This window comes from Athene cunicularia (genome assembly GCF_003259725.1).
Source record: "Athene cunicularia isolate RWA chromosome Z unlocalized genomic scaffold, athCun1 chrZ_part3, whole genome shotgun sequence".
Taxonomy (NCBI): domain Eukaryota; kingdom Metazoa; phylum Chordata; class Aves; order Strigiformes; family Strigidae; genus Athene; species Athene cunicularia.
In genome coordinates, this window is record NW_020799144.1 from 12,567,510 (window position 1) to 12,584,863 (window position 17,354).

Consider the following 17,354-nt stretch of genomic DNA (forward strand, 5'->3'; position numbering starts at 1 on the left):
CATTCCAGACAGATGTGGACAACCACTTTACCAGCACAAAACTAAGGCTGAAGCCAAGTGAGATCAGCTCGACACCTGTATCAGGGAAGCAGGAAACCAAACCATTCGTCTTGCTACAGCATAATAACGTACTCTGTGGAGGGGATGCAGATCACCAACCTATACAAAAATACAAGAATTTGAAACAAACTCACAGAAAGAGCAGTGACAAAACTGCAATGACAGCCACACAGTCTACCAAGCAGTGACCAGCTGGTAAAGCTTCCTCACATACTGTGAGTTTGGAAAAAATGTTTACAGGTTACTCCTCATATTGTCAGACTTACTCCAATACATTAGTCTCTAAATGAAGGATGATCAGTTCTGGGGCTAAAACTGAAAGCTGAGTCTCAGAGATTGTCACCTAGCTACCAAGAAGAATCCATAGAGTCCTGGACTGACATATCAAATTTCAGAACAAACCTGGTCCTACTGAAATAAATGTAAAATTGTTATTTTGAAAGTTTGTGGTATTTTTAAATTTTAAGATTACTTCTGTAATCTAACTCTCTACTGCATTGTATAAAGACTCTACACTTCCCAGTGCAGAGCGTGATGTTCCTCACCACCTTTTACTGTAGCACAAAGTTCAGAAAAAAAACTCTAAACCAAAATTGTGTTAAGAAAAAAAAGCTATTTATTTGTTATGTATTGCTTCATTCATTTTGTGTGCCACTGTAGTGACAACCAAAGTCCTACACAGCAGAAATTGTAGTAACTTGTTTTGCTGATTAGGGATACCAATTAAACTCAGACACCAGAGTGAAAAGAATAGGAGTATTTTAGTGGGGATAACTAAATAATATTACAGAATAATGCAGAAAACATACAGTTAGAAAAGACAGAATAGTGCATTTAAACAAATAGGAAGATACAGGGTAATACATCAAATCATTACTATCTGAGAGAGCGAATAGTGATTAAGAAAAGATCCATCACCACTTGCATATGTTACCATCATCCAGCCCACAGTGGCTGGGCAGCCCCGGTTACAGCGAGGGTTTGCAGAGCCTGTCCCAGCAAGTGGAAATCCTATGCAGTGCGTCCACCCATAGGTGAGGCTGCCAAAGTCACTGTGAGCTAATTCAGCCTTATATACCCAAAATTCAGCAAGCCAGAGGAGCTGGCACCTTTGTCTTAAGCGGAAATACCTGGTTTCAGTCTCACATTAGGTTCCCCCAGAGCCTGGCCAGGGCTCACAGAAGAAGCCAAAGGAGCTTCTCTGCTTATCTGATGGGATTATGCACAAGGTCTCATATCAGGTCTTGGGGACAGACACCTGCCTGCCTCCAATGACTCTGTTGTTCTATTCACATACAAAGGAAGGGGAAGATACATTGCAGATAGCTACATCCTCCATGCATATTTCATTACGGATTACATTCCAGGTTAACAGTTTCGGTTCAGGGCCTGTTGCTCAGGCTTCAACTCTTCCACCTTTTATATCAGGATAGGTGATTTATTAAAACGAAATACAATACTTGTTAGCACAATGGTTATCAGTTATGAAATATACAGGATTCATCTATAGTTCAGCTCTGGCCTGGGCCTATTGTCCAAGCCTTAGCACTTCATAACTAGTCTCATGTCAACCATTGTCACGCATGGCCTTCGTCATAAAGCACCTGCACCTTTGGAAGTCCTGATGGTAAGGTGCATACATTACACAACCAGCACTGCTACTAGAGTACCATGATCATCAAAAGCACGTTAAGAGCCCTTGCACCATACCAAACAGCATGTACAGGTTCTCTGTTTACATGCACACACATAAAGGATTGACTTGTCCTGCTCCTCTAGAATGAGATCCAGTGACTATAAACAAGTACAATTCATTATCTTCTGATATACTATCATTTACGTCTCCTCAGTTAAATTAAGAAGGTTAAAAAATGTCTGTAGGCAAACAGAAACCTAGCTAGAAACCACAACAATCTTAGAAAAACTGTCATGGGATTATTATTTTTTTTTTACTTTACAATTTATCTGAAAAAGAGAATCATTAGAATATGTTGCTGAGGGCAGTTTTTACTCAGGGGAAGGAATAATACATAGTAGAAATGACACAGAAAGGCACTAAACATCAGCAGAACACTGTCTATGCCTGTTTTCTGTAGCAGCCCTGTGGCCAAGCCCTGAATAATCTCTGCGCCACTCAGTCTGAGACTTACCAAGACTTACTCCAAAAATCATACAGCTACAGGCACAAGACTAAGAAAAACAATAAGCTCATTTGTCTTGTTGATCAAAGAGTATAAATCTGTACAGACAGCAGCTGCTGCTGACCCCTTCAAATCTAAATCCCAGATTTAAATTCAGAACCAGACTTTGTCTTATGAACTCATCTTTCTTTGCTTGCCGTAATTTCAAGCATAAACTGAAAATTGCTCCATATTTGTGCTTTATGTGGAATGAAGATGTCCCATAAGGCTGAGGCTGCTATGGGACTCCTGAGCAAAGGTCTTAAAACTTCCTTTAAAGCACAGGGCTAAGTAATCTTTGGTGATCAGCTGACTTGAACCCAGGCCTAGTTCTGAGAGCACAGTTGTATAATCTTGGCTCAAGCGTCTGAAAAAAAATGCAAAATTGTCAGAAAATGCTATGAGAAAGTCCATAAACTAAAGCCATGAAAAATGAGGGAAGCAGAATTTCAGAGAACAGTAGCATTGTTAAGAACAGTTAGCAGACTAAGATTTCAAATGAACAAAGACTTGCACAAAAATATTCTGTCAAAAAAAACCCAAACCAAAACCTACAAACTATCATAAGTATACATTATCATTATCACATGTATCACCAACACAAGTATGCCTCCACACAACATCCAGGACATCAGCTTACTGTTTAAATGCTTTACTAAAAGGAGTGACAGATGTGAAAAAATATTTATGCTCTCAATGAACATATTAGTCTCAGTAGGAAGCAAAAGCATAAACACCACACAAACCACAGTAAATAAAAACCGAAAGTGTTTATTATAGTCACTTCTAATTCCAGGAGATTTAATAGATATCTCCTTATAACACTGACATGCCCTTTGGAGATTATGATGACAGAACGATGCATTACTATCTTTCTTTTGTTTAGACACCAAATCAGATGCATCAGGTGCAGACATGGGCTCACCTGTAAGGCCAACCCCAGTTTGGGAAGCACTCCAGCATTTATTTGAGTACCATGCAGTACCATGCATTGGTACACCAAAGAGCTTTGCTAGACCCAAACTTGAATGGTAGCACAGAATGCAGGCTGACGGTAATCATCTCATGGATACACACCATCCAATCCCCTATAATTTCTTTCACTAGTCCCCTTCTCAGCTATCTTACTCCAAATATCCTTCCTTGATGTATTTGCCTCCAGCCCAAGCCCACTGCTTTCTTCCTGCATTCTCCATAAAACTCAACTGTCCACAGATCAAGTACTCAAGAGAGGAAACCCAGTACTGCAGTTTTAGGCACCCCTGAAAAACACCAAAAGATGAAATGGCCCCTCTGCCAAAGAGGCTCTGGACTGGGGAAAAAGAATAAACACCAGAACATCTTTTCACTCTGCTCATATGACTTGCAAGTAGCTATCCCAGGAAAGAAACCCCAGAATCCCTGGCAAGAACTGGGATGAAATTGTGGCACACAGCCTCAGTTTCAAGAGACAAGAATTTTCCACATTCCTATTCTACCTGTGAAATTCTCACACTTTAGACATAATCTAGGAGTAAGTGGTACTGGTGATAAAAATGTTTTGTACGAGAAGCTGATGTATGACATTATGCACGTAAATAAAAAACTAAGCTTCTAATAGAAACTTTGTATCTGTGCCCCATATTCCTATAATCTGACACATCTAGCCCTGAATTCTCACCCACAGAATTGCAGTTTCAAGCCCATTTCTGCCCATGCATCATATTTATCTTGAAAAGCTGAACTGCAGTATTCAAGCAAGACTCAGCAATAGCTACTCAGCCATGTGCTTGCCCTACCAAAGCAAAAGTTAACAAAACATCCACTGCAAAAAATTCATGTCTCGGCTGCCTAGGCCCTGCTCCCCACTCTGAGGAACCCGAAGAGAACCTCTTTAGCCGGATTTAACTGTGCTATGTCCTACCAGCACATCAGGAAACATGTGAGTATAATGGACCATCAATCTGCTCAGTAATTTTAAGTAAGAATGAAACATTCAGAGTCTTACATTCTGATCAAGACAGGCAATAAATAATCTTCGGTTCAACCTGCATACATATAGGAAAATGAGGCTTTTCTGTTTCAGATTTCCAGTATTTCAGTCTGGTTATTTTCACAGAAAAAAACCCACTTGCTCTACAGTAATGTGACACCCTTGAGCTGGATTAAATATGCTGTCTTCTTGCAAAGTTAGCCATTTTTACACTTCAATGGTCAAAGCAAAAATTGGCAGTATCATGCAACTCTAGTCAGGAGTCAAGTTTCCAACTGTGAAATGAAATTCCATGAAGCAATTGAGTATGTGCAGTAGAAAAAAAAAAAAAATCCACTGCTATCTCCATGTCTAGTTGGTAATGATTCCCTTATATAAAAGGTATTGAATTGCCATTTACAAAATGAACTATTTTAAAGGAGAGAGCTGGGCCCCAGTGACAAGCTGCTGAAGCCATCCAATTCTTCAGAGAAGCTTTATACACATCTTTTCAAAACACAGAATAAGACAAAGATGAGACATGGGAAAAAAAAAAGATACCTTTTGAGCAATACAAATTGTTCATGGTATTTGATAAATACATCAAGCATTTGATAAAGTTTGGAGCCACAGAGGATTAAAAATGACAGTAAAGTCCACTCAAGATGAGTTCCAGAGCGTATTTCTTCAGACACTTAAGAGGATTTTTTTAATCTCAGGAACAAATATTAAGCTGATAAAAAAGATTTTTAAAAAATGTTTGAGTAAAGCTCTGAATAAGGATTTTGGAGTTTGAAGTTCTACACAGACTGGTACTGGATGCATCCTGAGTGCCATTAGTATTTCTACACAGTCATGAAAGCTCAGGTTTCAGTTTCTACTTGCACCCAAATTCATACTTTGCCTGTGTGCTGGTTCACAGGCTTGACTGTGAGAACTGGCTTCAATTCAGGGAAGGTAAGGGGGGGAAGAGACTTGCTGGCTAGAACCATTACCCTGCTCCTACCCTCAGCCAAGCCAGATTGATCAAAGGAAAGCAAAACACTTCATGTCCTCATTGTCTTTTCTTGATGAACTTGCACCCTGTCTCATTGTCAAGCTGCTCCATCTTTCCCAGATTTAGCATTCTGTTACTTAAACCTACAGTCTCAGGAGTGCAGTAGTCTTTTCACTTCTGGGGAATATTCCTGGACCCTCTGAAGGTGACTTGAGAGAAGCCAAACAGAGTGCAGAGAGACAAATTCAAGTATTCCAAGGTAAAGAGGGCAAATTTACATTTTCATAACACAAGTTAGCTATTTCAGGACTTTGTCCTGCAGCCCCCCACTACCAGAACCTTGCCATTTAAACCTAATACAGCATTCAGATCTCCTATTGTGCCTTAGAGTGAACAAAGCAAACAATATCTTCTAGTAAAAAGACATCTTGTTTTAGGGGAAAGAGGAAAACAAGTTCAGATTTCAGACCGGGAATCTGCAGTGTGCCAAAATCTAGCTTACATTCCAGGAAAATGTTTGAATATATCACAAAAACAGATTCACTACCAAAACGTATGTCAAATGACTAGATTGAGAGACCCACTAGGAAAAAAAATAATTTATTTAGCTCTTGGGCTGCATTTGCAGTTTGCAGCTTCACACAAACTCTGTTGTGGAGACTTATGAACCTATGATAGACAATAGTTGAAAACATTTTGAAAATGCCATTCTAGTAGATAAATTGAGTGCAGTATCTTCTGCTGATCTCACTAAGTATATCACTGAAATAGTTCCTCCTACCCATCTTACTCATTTGACATACAGACTTTCTAGCACAACCATCCTGTTAGTACTTGTAGTGAAGATGGTGTCAACCATCATTGTCTCTTCATTCTAAGTTCATATTTAATGTCAGTACTGCCTGAATTACATAGCAAATTCATAAGCAAGTCCAAGACTAAACTCATTGTCCCTCCAGCATGCATAGCCGCTGACCAAATACAGTCAGTTCTTAAATAGCTATGCTTTGGCAGATGTTACCTCTTTATTGACCTCAGGAACAAAGGTGAGAGTGTTGATGCACAATGAAAAAAAAAACAAAACTAGAGGCCACCATCATATTTCACATTCAACATTTTCAACAGTTAATTTCATGAAAATTATCACTGGTAGATGACACATTCAATTTAACCATCATATTTCAAAAGCATTCTTGAAAAACTAAGTTTAAAGGAGAGACCAGTGAAGTGTCAGTGAAGGGACTGAAAGGCTCAGTTGTAAATAAAATAGCTTGACTGAACTGGGATGTTATTAATGAATCAAAATATGATAAGAAATGTGCATAGTGTTGTAAGGTGATACATTTACAGGAAGGAAAAATACTGCTCCTGGAAAAAAAAAGAAAAAAAAAAAGAGATTCTTGGGACTTCCCTCATATTACAGGCTGCAGTACAACTGCAAAGACTGCTTATTTTTAATCTACATATATATGTATAAAAATATGTATATTTTGCATACTGCTATATAAGTATTTAAATATGAGGCCATTATCAAGTAACAGAGCCTTGTCCTCTTAAGACCCCTCAGTACAGAGGGTAACCATAAGTACGCAGCCCAACCAATATCAGTGACCACAGAATCAACGCATATTTCAGTAAGTTGTCAGAAGAGCTTCACTGGCCCATAGGCAAAGCAGGCCAGTTCACTATTTCTCCTTGAGACTTCTAGTTTAACGAACCACCTTCCTCAAAGAAATGTTGCAGATCAAGAGAACATCTGTTAGTAGAAGTATGCTCTGATGGAAGCTCCATCTCTGAGCTCTGAGAACTAAGATATTAAATTCTTTTTACATCTTCAGTGATGCCAAAAGTAAAATTACATCATCTCACCTCCTGTCAACACTGGCATGTCTGCTTAAGGTATCTCAGAATGGGTTTTAGAAATGCCAGCTACTGTTTTTTCATCAAGGTAAGTCAGAAGTAATTCCACTGGCAGACATCCTTGTAAAAGATACAGTTAAAAACTGTGGTGCATGGACTGTCACAAGTGAATCTATAGTCTGACAACATATAAACAAGAAAAATGAGAGCATTACCTACTTAACAGCTGAACAACCTACTGCTATTAAAGTTAGTAGTATTGCTATTGCTTATGACTAACTACAAGTTTCTGAAAATGTCAGTCCAGAAAGCGTACCGTGAAAGTACTTAAAGCAATAGTAAATAGGGGTGTAATTGCATTGGTGGACTAAGTTACCGAGAAATACAATTTGACCTTTAATAGTTGGGGTTCTTTTCATAAAAAATACTAAAAAAAAAAATTCTTCCTTGTTCCACCTTGATCTCCCTTTGTTCTAACTGCTGTATTTCTTTTGAAATGCAGTCTTCTCACAGAAATACTGACTGATCAATAGCATGTGTCAATCCATCTGTGAACAATTGAGGTTTTCAGACTTCCCATTCAAATTAATTGCAACTCTCTTTTCCCTTATTCCCTGAAACATTAAGCAGTAATAGCCATCTAGATTTAGAGGTGAACTGAGGTTTAAGCAAATGGCACTTCAGTTGGCATGTCACTCCCCAGATATCCCACCTCTCGGTTCCATCTACAGTGCAGGACCTGGATGACAACCAACAGCCTTAACGCCTCCTCTCTATGCTATTATCTCATCTATACATTACAGCGCCAGAGCTCTATCTGCCTCCCAGGACCCAGACACAGCATGGGCACTATTTCAAACACCACCGTCATGAAGATCCTGGTCAGTCAGACCCCTGCCTAGCAGCCTAAGTTTACTCTCTCAGGCGCTCATCTTCTTCCCTGTGTCATTAGAACCGACATGGTGCACAACTGCCAAGTTCCTCCTCCATACCTAGCAACTTAAGACATCTCATTAAGTCTGTTACCTTTGTAGCAGCCAAATTTTCAGGCAGTCCCAGTCCTCTCAGCTGCCTGCCTAACAGTTTCCAACCCTGACCACCTGCTTCCTCTACCCTTGAGCTGTCCTCATGCAGTACCACTCTCAGTGCATTGGCTGGAGGATGTGTAACATCGAAAGGATTAGATCTTTTCTTCTCAGCAGGCCATGCTCTTTCCATAAAGCTCACACTCTCCTCGGAGTATAAGGGTTTACACAGTGAGGGTGGATACTACATCTTTTCCAAATTCACCCATGAGCTCCCCCATTTCTTCACGCTATTTTAAATACCATTACTTTCACATCATGTGAACATAAATATTCTGCTTTGGCAGGTGATTATTCACAGCACATACTGTGGAATAAACTCAGTGGCCAGCAAGGTTCTGGATAACAAGAAAACCACACACATTTTCAAAGCTTACAACAGTTTAGCTTCTCCTTTTTTGCTACTTTAACAGGACAGCTAAAAACAGAAAAACAAAAAGCAAAGGAGCGGGGGGGGCGATGACCTGGGGACTGGATGGGACATGACTCCCAAAACCAAACTAAAAAATCCAAATACCTTAGGACAAACAGCCCACACTAACATGATGGTCTTCCTACGTCTGTTGGCCCACACTCCCACTGCAAACAATTCCACTTACCTCAGCTTCTGCTTTAGTACTCACTTGTGCTTCAGGCAAGATCCATCGCCCTTGTCAGGCTAATGTTCATTTGCCCAACTCCCCAGGTAATCACCTAGAGCACATGGCTACCGTGACTGAAAAAAACAACAACGAAAAACCCAAACCACTTACCACACTAGACAGATGCTCCTGAATTTTTCTTTCCTATTCACGGTCACCTCTTTTCATGGAAATTATAGAAACTTAGTCCTTTGTAAATGTATTTGAAAGGGGCCAGAGGGTTCATTCATATCTTCTCATGTCTTTACAGACACCCATAGAGAGCACAGTAACACTGGCCTCACTTAGGTTGCAAGCCAAGACAAAAAAAACCAACAAAACAAAACAAAAAAACCCACAAAAACAAACAAACAAACAAAAAACACCTGTGCAACGTGAAAAACCCAAGAAGCTGAGTAAAGTGTTGCAAGTTAGCCTTAAGACCAGCTCCGTCCTGGTACTTCACTAGTAGCTACTTTTAAGTTAGGATCTCCAAATTTCTGGAGTTTAATCTGTTTTTCTTTCCTACGTCTTACTCAGATTTGCCAATGGTTATTTTAGTCATAGCATCTAAACATGTATCACTATTTCGCTTAAAAGCCTGGAGTTTTTAAGTTAAAATACACATACTGGAGAAGCTGTAACCTGCACACAAGTATACAAGCAAGGAAGTGAAACAGACTGTTGACAATTCAGTATGCTCTACAGGAATGACTGCACTGATTTAAGGCACCTCATTCTGTCAGTAATAGCTGGATTCATGCTATGTATGTGATACCACTTCACCACAGATAAAGTAGGACAGCTTGTGTAATGCAAACAAGCCCTTTTCAAATCATTGTACAGCAACTGCTTGATTTGGTAGTTTGAGTGTCATTTAGTCTTTTAGCTACCCATAGAAAAAAAAAAAAAATTCTAGATAGGCTAAATACCTCCTTCAAAACTCAATAGCACAGGATTTTCAGTTAGCCCAATATATCACAAATTATAGCCTACTGTAAAGAATAAATTTCTCTACGAAATGTTCACAGTATCTACCATGGCTTTGGAAGCAACTAATTCCCTGTTGATAACACTGATACTAAAATGAGTTCTACCCCTCAGCATTTCTTTCTGAGATAAAGGGACAAACAAAAACATGCACAATTCTTTGTTTTAACAAAGACACATGTGAGTCTTTTATTCAGTAGTTTCCTCAGTCAGGGTAACAGTTCAGTGTGTATGGCTCAGAACTTACACAGCTAGAAACCAAGTATCAATAGAAAATTTTACAAATGTGAAAAAAATTAAACAGTAAGAGTACTACTAACCTCCAATTTATCTAGACTAATTTAAAAATAACTATTTCAGAAATACAAATATATTAAAATATTTGTGCATAACTAAATAATTGTAAAGAAGAAAACTGGCAGAATATGATCTGACAAGTATGCAAATGGTACATCTCATAGGTATATTGGAACAAATGTATTTTGAGGAGTCTTTTTTGTCCTTTTGCATATTTTCAACCACATACTGTCCTGATGCTGGAGAAACTAAAAAGAAGACTTAAAACACCTCTGAAAAAATAAATAAATAAATATTTAAAAAGAAAAATCCTTTTGTAAACTATATAAAAAATAAGCACAAATAGAGCAGAAAAAATAAGGACATTTTTGGCTTTTACTACCTATGCAAATTGAGTATTGCACCTGCAAGTAAGTTTAAAGTAAATATGGTGATTTCAGTCCTATGTACTCCTATACACAAAAAAGCTCCTTCAAACACAAGTTTTAGCAACCAAGCAATAACTCTTACAATGAGATAGTTCAAAATACAAGTAATTATACAGCTGCTCACTGTAATTATAAAATAAATGTGTCTTGGTGTGTATGATAATAAATAAAGAGCTTTACATACTCCATTTTGGAGAAAGACATCAAGACAAAATAAATAATGCAAAGCAGCTCTTACTCTCTATGCAAGTGCTGTATTCTCATGAAACCTCTAAAACAGATTCCATATTATAAACCTTCCACTACCTATTTTATATAGACTTCTGTGAGATTTAATTAATGTTGCAAAGTGATTTGAGATTAATGAAAAAAATTCTGTCAGGGTAAAATATTATTGTCAGACACTTGTTTCAGCTTGTGAAACATGCTTTTGTACATACAAATGAGACTTCACATCCGTAAGGAATCATTTATATGAAGGAGCAATTTTTGAAATATTCCACATAAGGTGAAAATAAAGTTATCTAGGTACATATCCAAAACTGTAATTTTGTCACTGCACATCCAGCTACAGCTATGCTCAACCTGCTTTCACAAGTAACATTCAACCTATAAATATATTACCAACTTTTCATAAAACCTGTGTTTTTCACAGCAAATTGACCCTAAAGTACTTACAAGTGACTACTCTGTCTAACATGCAGGAAGTTCCTACAGCACTTCTATAATCTTGATGATTTAAAAGTATGAATTAGGTACTGTATGCACATAGGTACTACGTGTTACTTCCCCCTACAATCCTAATCATAAACTAAATGATACAACCAGAACTAACAGGCCAGATATGGATGCACAGGCCCTCTTTCAGGTTTCAAACAGACACAGAAATCACAGTATTTCAATTCAGGTTGAGAATAGCAAGTCTATCTACATATGTTAACTATTAACATATTAATATGTTAACATGTTAACTGTAAAATGTTTATAATGTTAATTGTAAAATGTTAAGAATGTTAATTACATAGTTTTAAAGAAAAGGCAAGTTGCATTTGTGGAGCAGTTTGACAAAAAGACAAGAAAGCTCTCAGTGGAGTCTCAGGAAGAACTTTAGACATAAAGGTATTACAGTAAAAAAAGAATCCAACAATTTTATCCCCTAATTTATAACGTATCATAATAAATTGAAATCTGCTTATAAAATTGCAGTATATTGTAACACCTAAACCAGGAACATCTTATCTTGAATACCATCAAGGATAATCCTGAGAACTAAAATTCATAAATGCACTAGGCATTAGAATTTGGTTTGTCTCATCTAGTAATTTTCTCAAGCCCTAATTCCAAATAACATATATGTGTTCAGAACTAAAGCTGCAGTTGGACAAGCTCTTATTGCCAACATAAACTGATGTTGCCGCCAAGAAAAGCACTAATTCTATGCCTCCATTTCCACATTTACTCTTACAACTCCTCCACACCTTTCTGTGGTCAGCAGAAGATTTTGTGCAACTATATAGTGAACTGGATGCGTGAACTGATCCTCTAAAAAAAACACCCAGAAGGAAAAAAAAAAAAAAAAAACAGTGTCCTTGAAACTATGCCTTGTAAAAATTATTTTCAGTCTGTATTTACCTTTGAAAGTAACTCCATGAATTTCACAACTTAAGGAAGGCTTGCACATTTGGAAGCTTGGCTGGTTTTAGCAACTATATTCATGATAGAACAATAAAAGATACTATTCCTCCTAATAACGATCTCCCAGAAGCGTCCTTTTATTAATCCATGTCCACAACAGTGGTGTAACTAGTTCCACAGGACAATTCCTCTTATGACTGTTTTACTTTCCAGTGACTTTTGTTCACTCTTTGGAAGCAAAGAAAGTATCCTCAAAAAATTCTTTTAAACTAATATTCTCTGTATTCTTTCATTTCAATTGTTTCCAGCCTTTCATTGTGTTCAATGCAGATGTTTCACATACTACCACATCTTTTTTTTGGTTGACAATCCCCATGTTATTTTTAATTCTGTTCTCTATTTTATATTTGTAACATATTTTTACATTTCAGAATACTCAGCTGAAAAAAAACAGACCTGTCATATATAACATAAACTAAATTACTGTTATGATAGATATAGTTCTACAATTGTGAAGTAAAACATGGACAAATTATTATTAGAAATTCTTCTGTTAACACAGTTTTGCTAAAAATACATAACTAATATCCATTATATACTGCCTTTTACAACTTCTATTCAGTCTTTCCCCATCGTTTACTTACATTTAACAACTATTTAATCTTGTGGTTAATACCTAACCTTACGACCGAAAGGAGGTTAACTCCAAATTTTAACTGCTCCACAAAATAATTTATTTTGCCAACAAATATATGGGATAATTTCTGCAGAAAAACAGTATTTTCATGTTGTACATGATAGTTGTTTTGTCTCCCAAGACCTCCGTCTGTGACACTACTCAAAAATTTAGGGAATTTGTGATATGCAGTACATACATCTGAATCTGCATTTTCATGCAGTACATACATCTGAACTTAACCCCATCCAATTTCAGTATTTAAAAACAGCTGCTTCCTTCACTCATGAAACAGGATTGAAAACAGTCAGAATGACTTGTATCTTGGTTCTATCATATCTTAGTGATTTGCACCATCAGCTTGGAAACAGACAGCCCTGTGCTGCCTTGTGTATTTTGCTAAAATGTCCACCAAGTTTTCTATGTTTCTTTCTTTCATCAAGATGACAAAAGATTGATATTAAGCTTTACTTTCTTTATTTACCTGGGGTTTTTCTTATTTATATTTTTGCCTTACAGTTCAAGTAGAGGAATGTTGTTTGTGGGGAAAAGCGAGTAGCAGTAAGAATGCAGTACCTGAAAGAATTCATCACCGAGTCATATTTACAAGCAGCAAAATGTAATACATTATTGAAGATAAAGAAAGTAACTTGGCAAATCTAAGCAATTATAGTAACAGGTTTTTAAAGGAAGAAAGAACTGCAGATATGAAAAGCTGTATGTGAATTAAAAGCCTAGATTCAAAGATTCATAGATTTAAATGCATAAAGGTACCATTCCATTCATCTGTTCTGACCCTCCACATAACACAGCCCCAAAATTCGTGTCAGTTAGACAATCTTTTTACAAAGGCACCCAGTGGAGCACTGACCACCTCCTATAATAATCTGCCCTGCTACCTGATTATCCTCATTATATTTACTGTACATCATATATTTAATAATTTCAAAGATACGTTCTTTCATTTCTTTGCTAAAATTCCAACCGATGGCATCTGAGCCTGCTTCTCTAAAATCTTCCTGCATGTTTTTTCATTTCCTAGTTTATACTTTGAAGAATAGATATGAGTGTTCATACAAATTTCTTCACCAGCTGTAAAACAGGTAACTCCTCCTCCTGAAGATATACTACTCTCTACCATCATCTCTATATATCTACCTACAGATCTCTGTCTACCTATAAAACATCTGCAGACCATCAGTTCAAGAAGTAAACTACTATTGTTAATGAAAGCCTGTAACTATATCACTCTAGGATTATATGTAGGAAGATTTCTGCATTATCTGGAAGTCAAGATACTGTTATCTACTGCTTTTGTCCCTTTGAATATTAATCTGTGTGGAAATATGCAAGATGGCCCTAAAAGGAAACAATGACATAACAGCCTATCAGAAATTTATCAGAATTAAGTATATCAGCAACACACTGTATTACCAGGATTCAATATACATAGAAAAGACAGTGAGTAAATTCTGACACTGGTGGAGCAATATTCTCTACTACATGCTGCTTCCTGTAACAGCCTTACATAACACAAAATCTGTATGGGTGACAGGTCCAAGCCCAGTAGCAGCAATCTAGTACTGTGACACCACTCTCCCCATCTGGAGTGCAACACCAGCTGTGGTATGCTGAGAAAATTTACAGTAGCATTAGGACAAGAACTGCAATTCCACTGAGTGACTAGAACTACCCCTGACAGAGTAAAAATCACCATGTGATGTTAAGCAGAGAAGAAATTTTTAAACCATATCACCAATTGCTTTGTGAATCAGCTGGCTAGGACACCGTAAGAAGAAAATGAACAGTTTACTTGGTCCTGAATAACATGAAAGATCTTAATCTCCCACAGAATCTCATCACTGAAGTGCCACTGTATAACATGAATCTTTATACCTATATTCAGCATCTCTTCAGCAGCACAAACATAATGAAAGCCACTACAGGAAGAGAAGAGCTACATCAAAGTGAGAACATTTGTTTAAAAGATTATAAAGCAGACAACCAGGAAGCAGCGAACTGTTGGGATTCAAGAGGACTTTCTGTGAGAGAATGGACATGTGAGCAATCCTGCATGAGAACAGAACTGATAAGAGCCTCAGCCAAGCAAGAATGCGATAAGGATGTGACCCTGAATGAGGGGGGAGAAACTCAACAAGACAAACAACCCCTGGAAGGGGTTGGGATGGAAGAGGAAGTTCCACAAGGCAGGAAGCCTGGCAAGGCTGATGTGGCACTTTTTATTCTATCATAAGAAGGTTTAAAGCGCAGACTAAGTTAACCGTCCAGTCTTGAGGACTTGTACTGCATGTTACTCACGTGTGCGGGAGAACATTATAAGAGGGCTTTCTTAGTTGTAATAAACGGGCACTGCTTGATCACATTGGTCATGTGCATGCTCAGCTCTCCTGCAGAGCACCATTGGACTATTAATTCCAATTAGGAAAGGCTTGAGAAAGGGGGGAAAAAATAGTGACCTGGCTACCTTTACAGCAAGGGTAGTTAACAGAAAGAGGAAAGTATCCTCCACCTGACTTAAGAATTAGCAAATGAAGAAAGAATTGTAAACTCTTGACACAAGAAATTAAAATTATAACTATAGATAGAGGGGAAAAAAAAGATCTGAAAAACTACCTAAAGGAATAGCAATTAAATCTACAAATGGGCAAACGGTATCCTACAGTTCCATCTATCACCTACCAGGCAATAAAGAAGCAGTCAGAAATGTCAGGACCATCTGCAGACATGCTTAAATGGACTCTCTGCAGGATATTCACTATGGAAGAGACCTAGTTAGGTTGCATATCAGCCTTTTTTTGTGATGGGGATGGAACAGGACCTGTATGAACAGGCTATGGTGTATCTATGGACAAAATAAGCACTAAGAAATAATCAGAACCAAATGATGGTAAGATAAAACCTCTAAGAGAATTACTAATGATGAGGCTTAAACTCCCACTTAAAATTTCCTTGCATGAGTTTCCAAAGAGAACTACAGGTCTGTGAAACTGTAACCTGTACAGGACATTTTAGCAGAGATTATAACAATGCTAGAACAAGCAGATATATGAATAAATATAACCCGGGGGGGGGGTGTTGATTTTGCTTCCATAATGAGAAGGACAGCATTACAAACCTCCTGAAGTTCTGAAGAAGACATCAATATACATGTGGATGATTATCTGACTCAAAATACCAATGGGCTTGAGCCTGTATCATCAAAAAAACAGTACAGAAAAAGCATTTGGGTCAAAAAAAGTTGCTGAGAATTCCTGATTTTATAAGTCATTCAATTAGAAATGGAGCTAAATTATACTCTGGATCTAGAACAGAGTTACATTATTCCATGAAACTCAGAGAATGTCCCAGAAATACGCATCCAAACTGATTCACACTGCCCTACAAAGTATAAAAAGTTATTGCTGTATTTTCCTGGCGGTTTAATTTACTCACATTAAAACCCAGGTGCAGGAAAGCACTCCACCTAAATCTACTGATTAGTCCCATAAATGTTTCTGAAGTCTTTGTAAGTGCACCTAGTGCAAATTAATTTCTATTATAGATATTGTTTATAAACCAAATTTTTCATGAAAATTAAATGAGTCTTTACACTTATTTCCATTTCACGTGAATACTTTCATTTGATACACCTTTAATATCAAAAAAGTTGTTTCATGTTGCTTTTGGCATCTACTGGAAGAGATTTTATCTCTCAAAATCTGTAATAACAATTCCTTACTGTTCCTAATTACTCTATTGCCAAGAGATTTCTAAATAAAAACATAATATTTCACTGCTTAAATTCAGCCTGCCTTGATTAATGTAATGTTGGTGAGAATAAAAAAAAAAAAAAAAATCCTCCCTTAGATACTATGCAACTATTAAGAAAGCCTACTTCAAAATTATTGCCCAACAACACAAAATGGCCACATCAGGCTCATCTTTTACTGAAATACAGACCTTTTATAAAAAATACTGTAAGAAAACAGAAATACCATAATTGCGTGGTATGGCTTTTTTCTCCATATTGTTTAAGTGTAACTTTGTAAAAAAACTATGCCAGAATATAGTCATCAAACGTGGCAGTGCCACTTAAGTTTTCACCATTTGTCTTAGCCATATTCACTAGACTTATAAAGCTACGGCCATCAGCTAAATCGACACCTAGTAGCCCCTATTTATATAGCACTGTAGAGATGAAGCACACATTTCGGCTCTCGCCTCCACCGCCTTGGCACCCTACAAAGCGGCGAGGGCCGGGACTATTCACAAGGCTAGCCTGAAGTAGCACGGGGACGGTTATTTGCTTTTCGCTCCGACTGCCGCAATTGCTTTCGCTTCCTTCTCTGACGCCTGAACCTTGCTACCGCCTCACGCCGCCGCTCCCCCTCCCGCACCAAGGAGAAGCTCCCCGCCCCGCCACCGCGGGAACGCCGACCCGCACAAAAAATGGCGGACGGGGGCGGAGACGGGCGGGACTCTCCAGCCTCCGAGCGCGCCCAATCGCAGACCGCGGCGGGGGTCACGTGACCGCCTGGCGCAGCGCGACACTGCGCCTTCCGTCGTGCCCCGGGG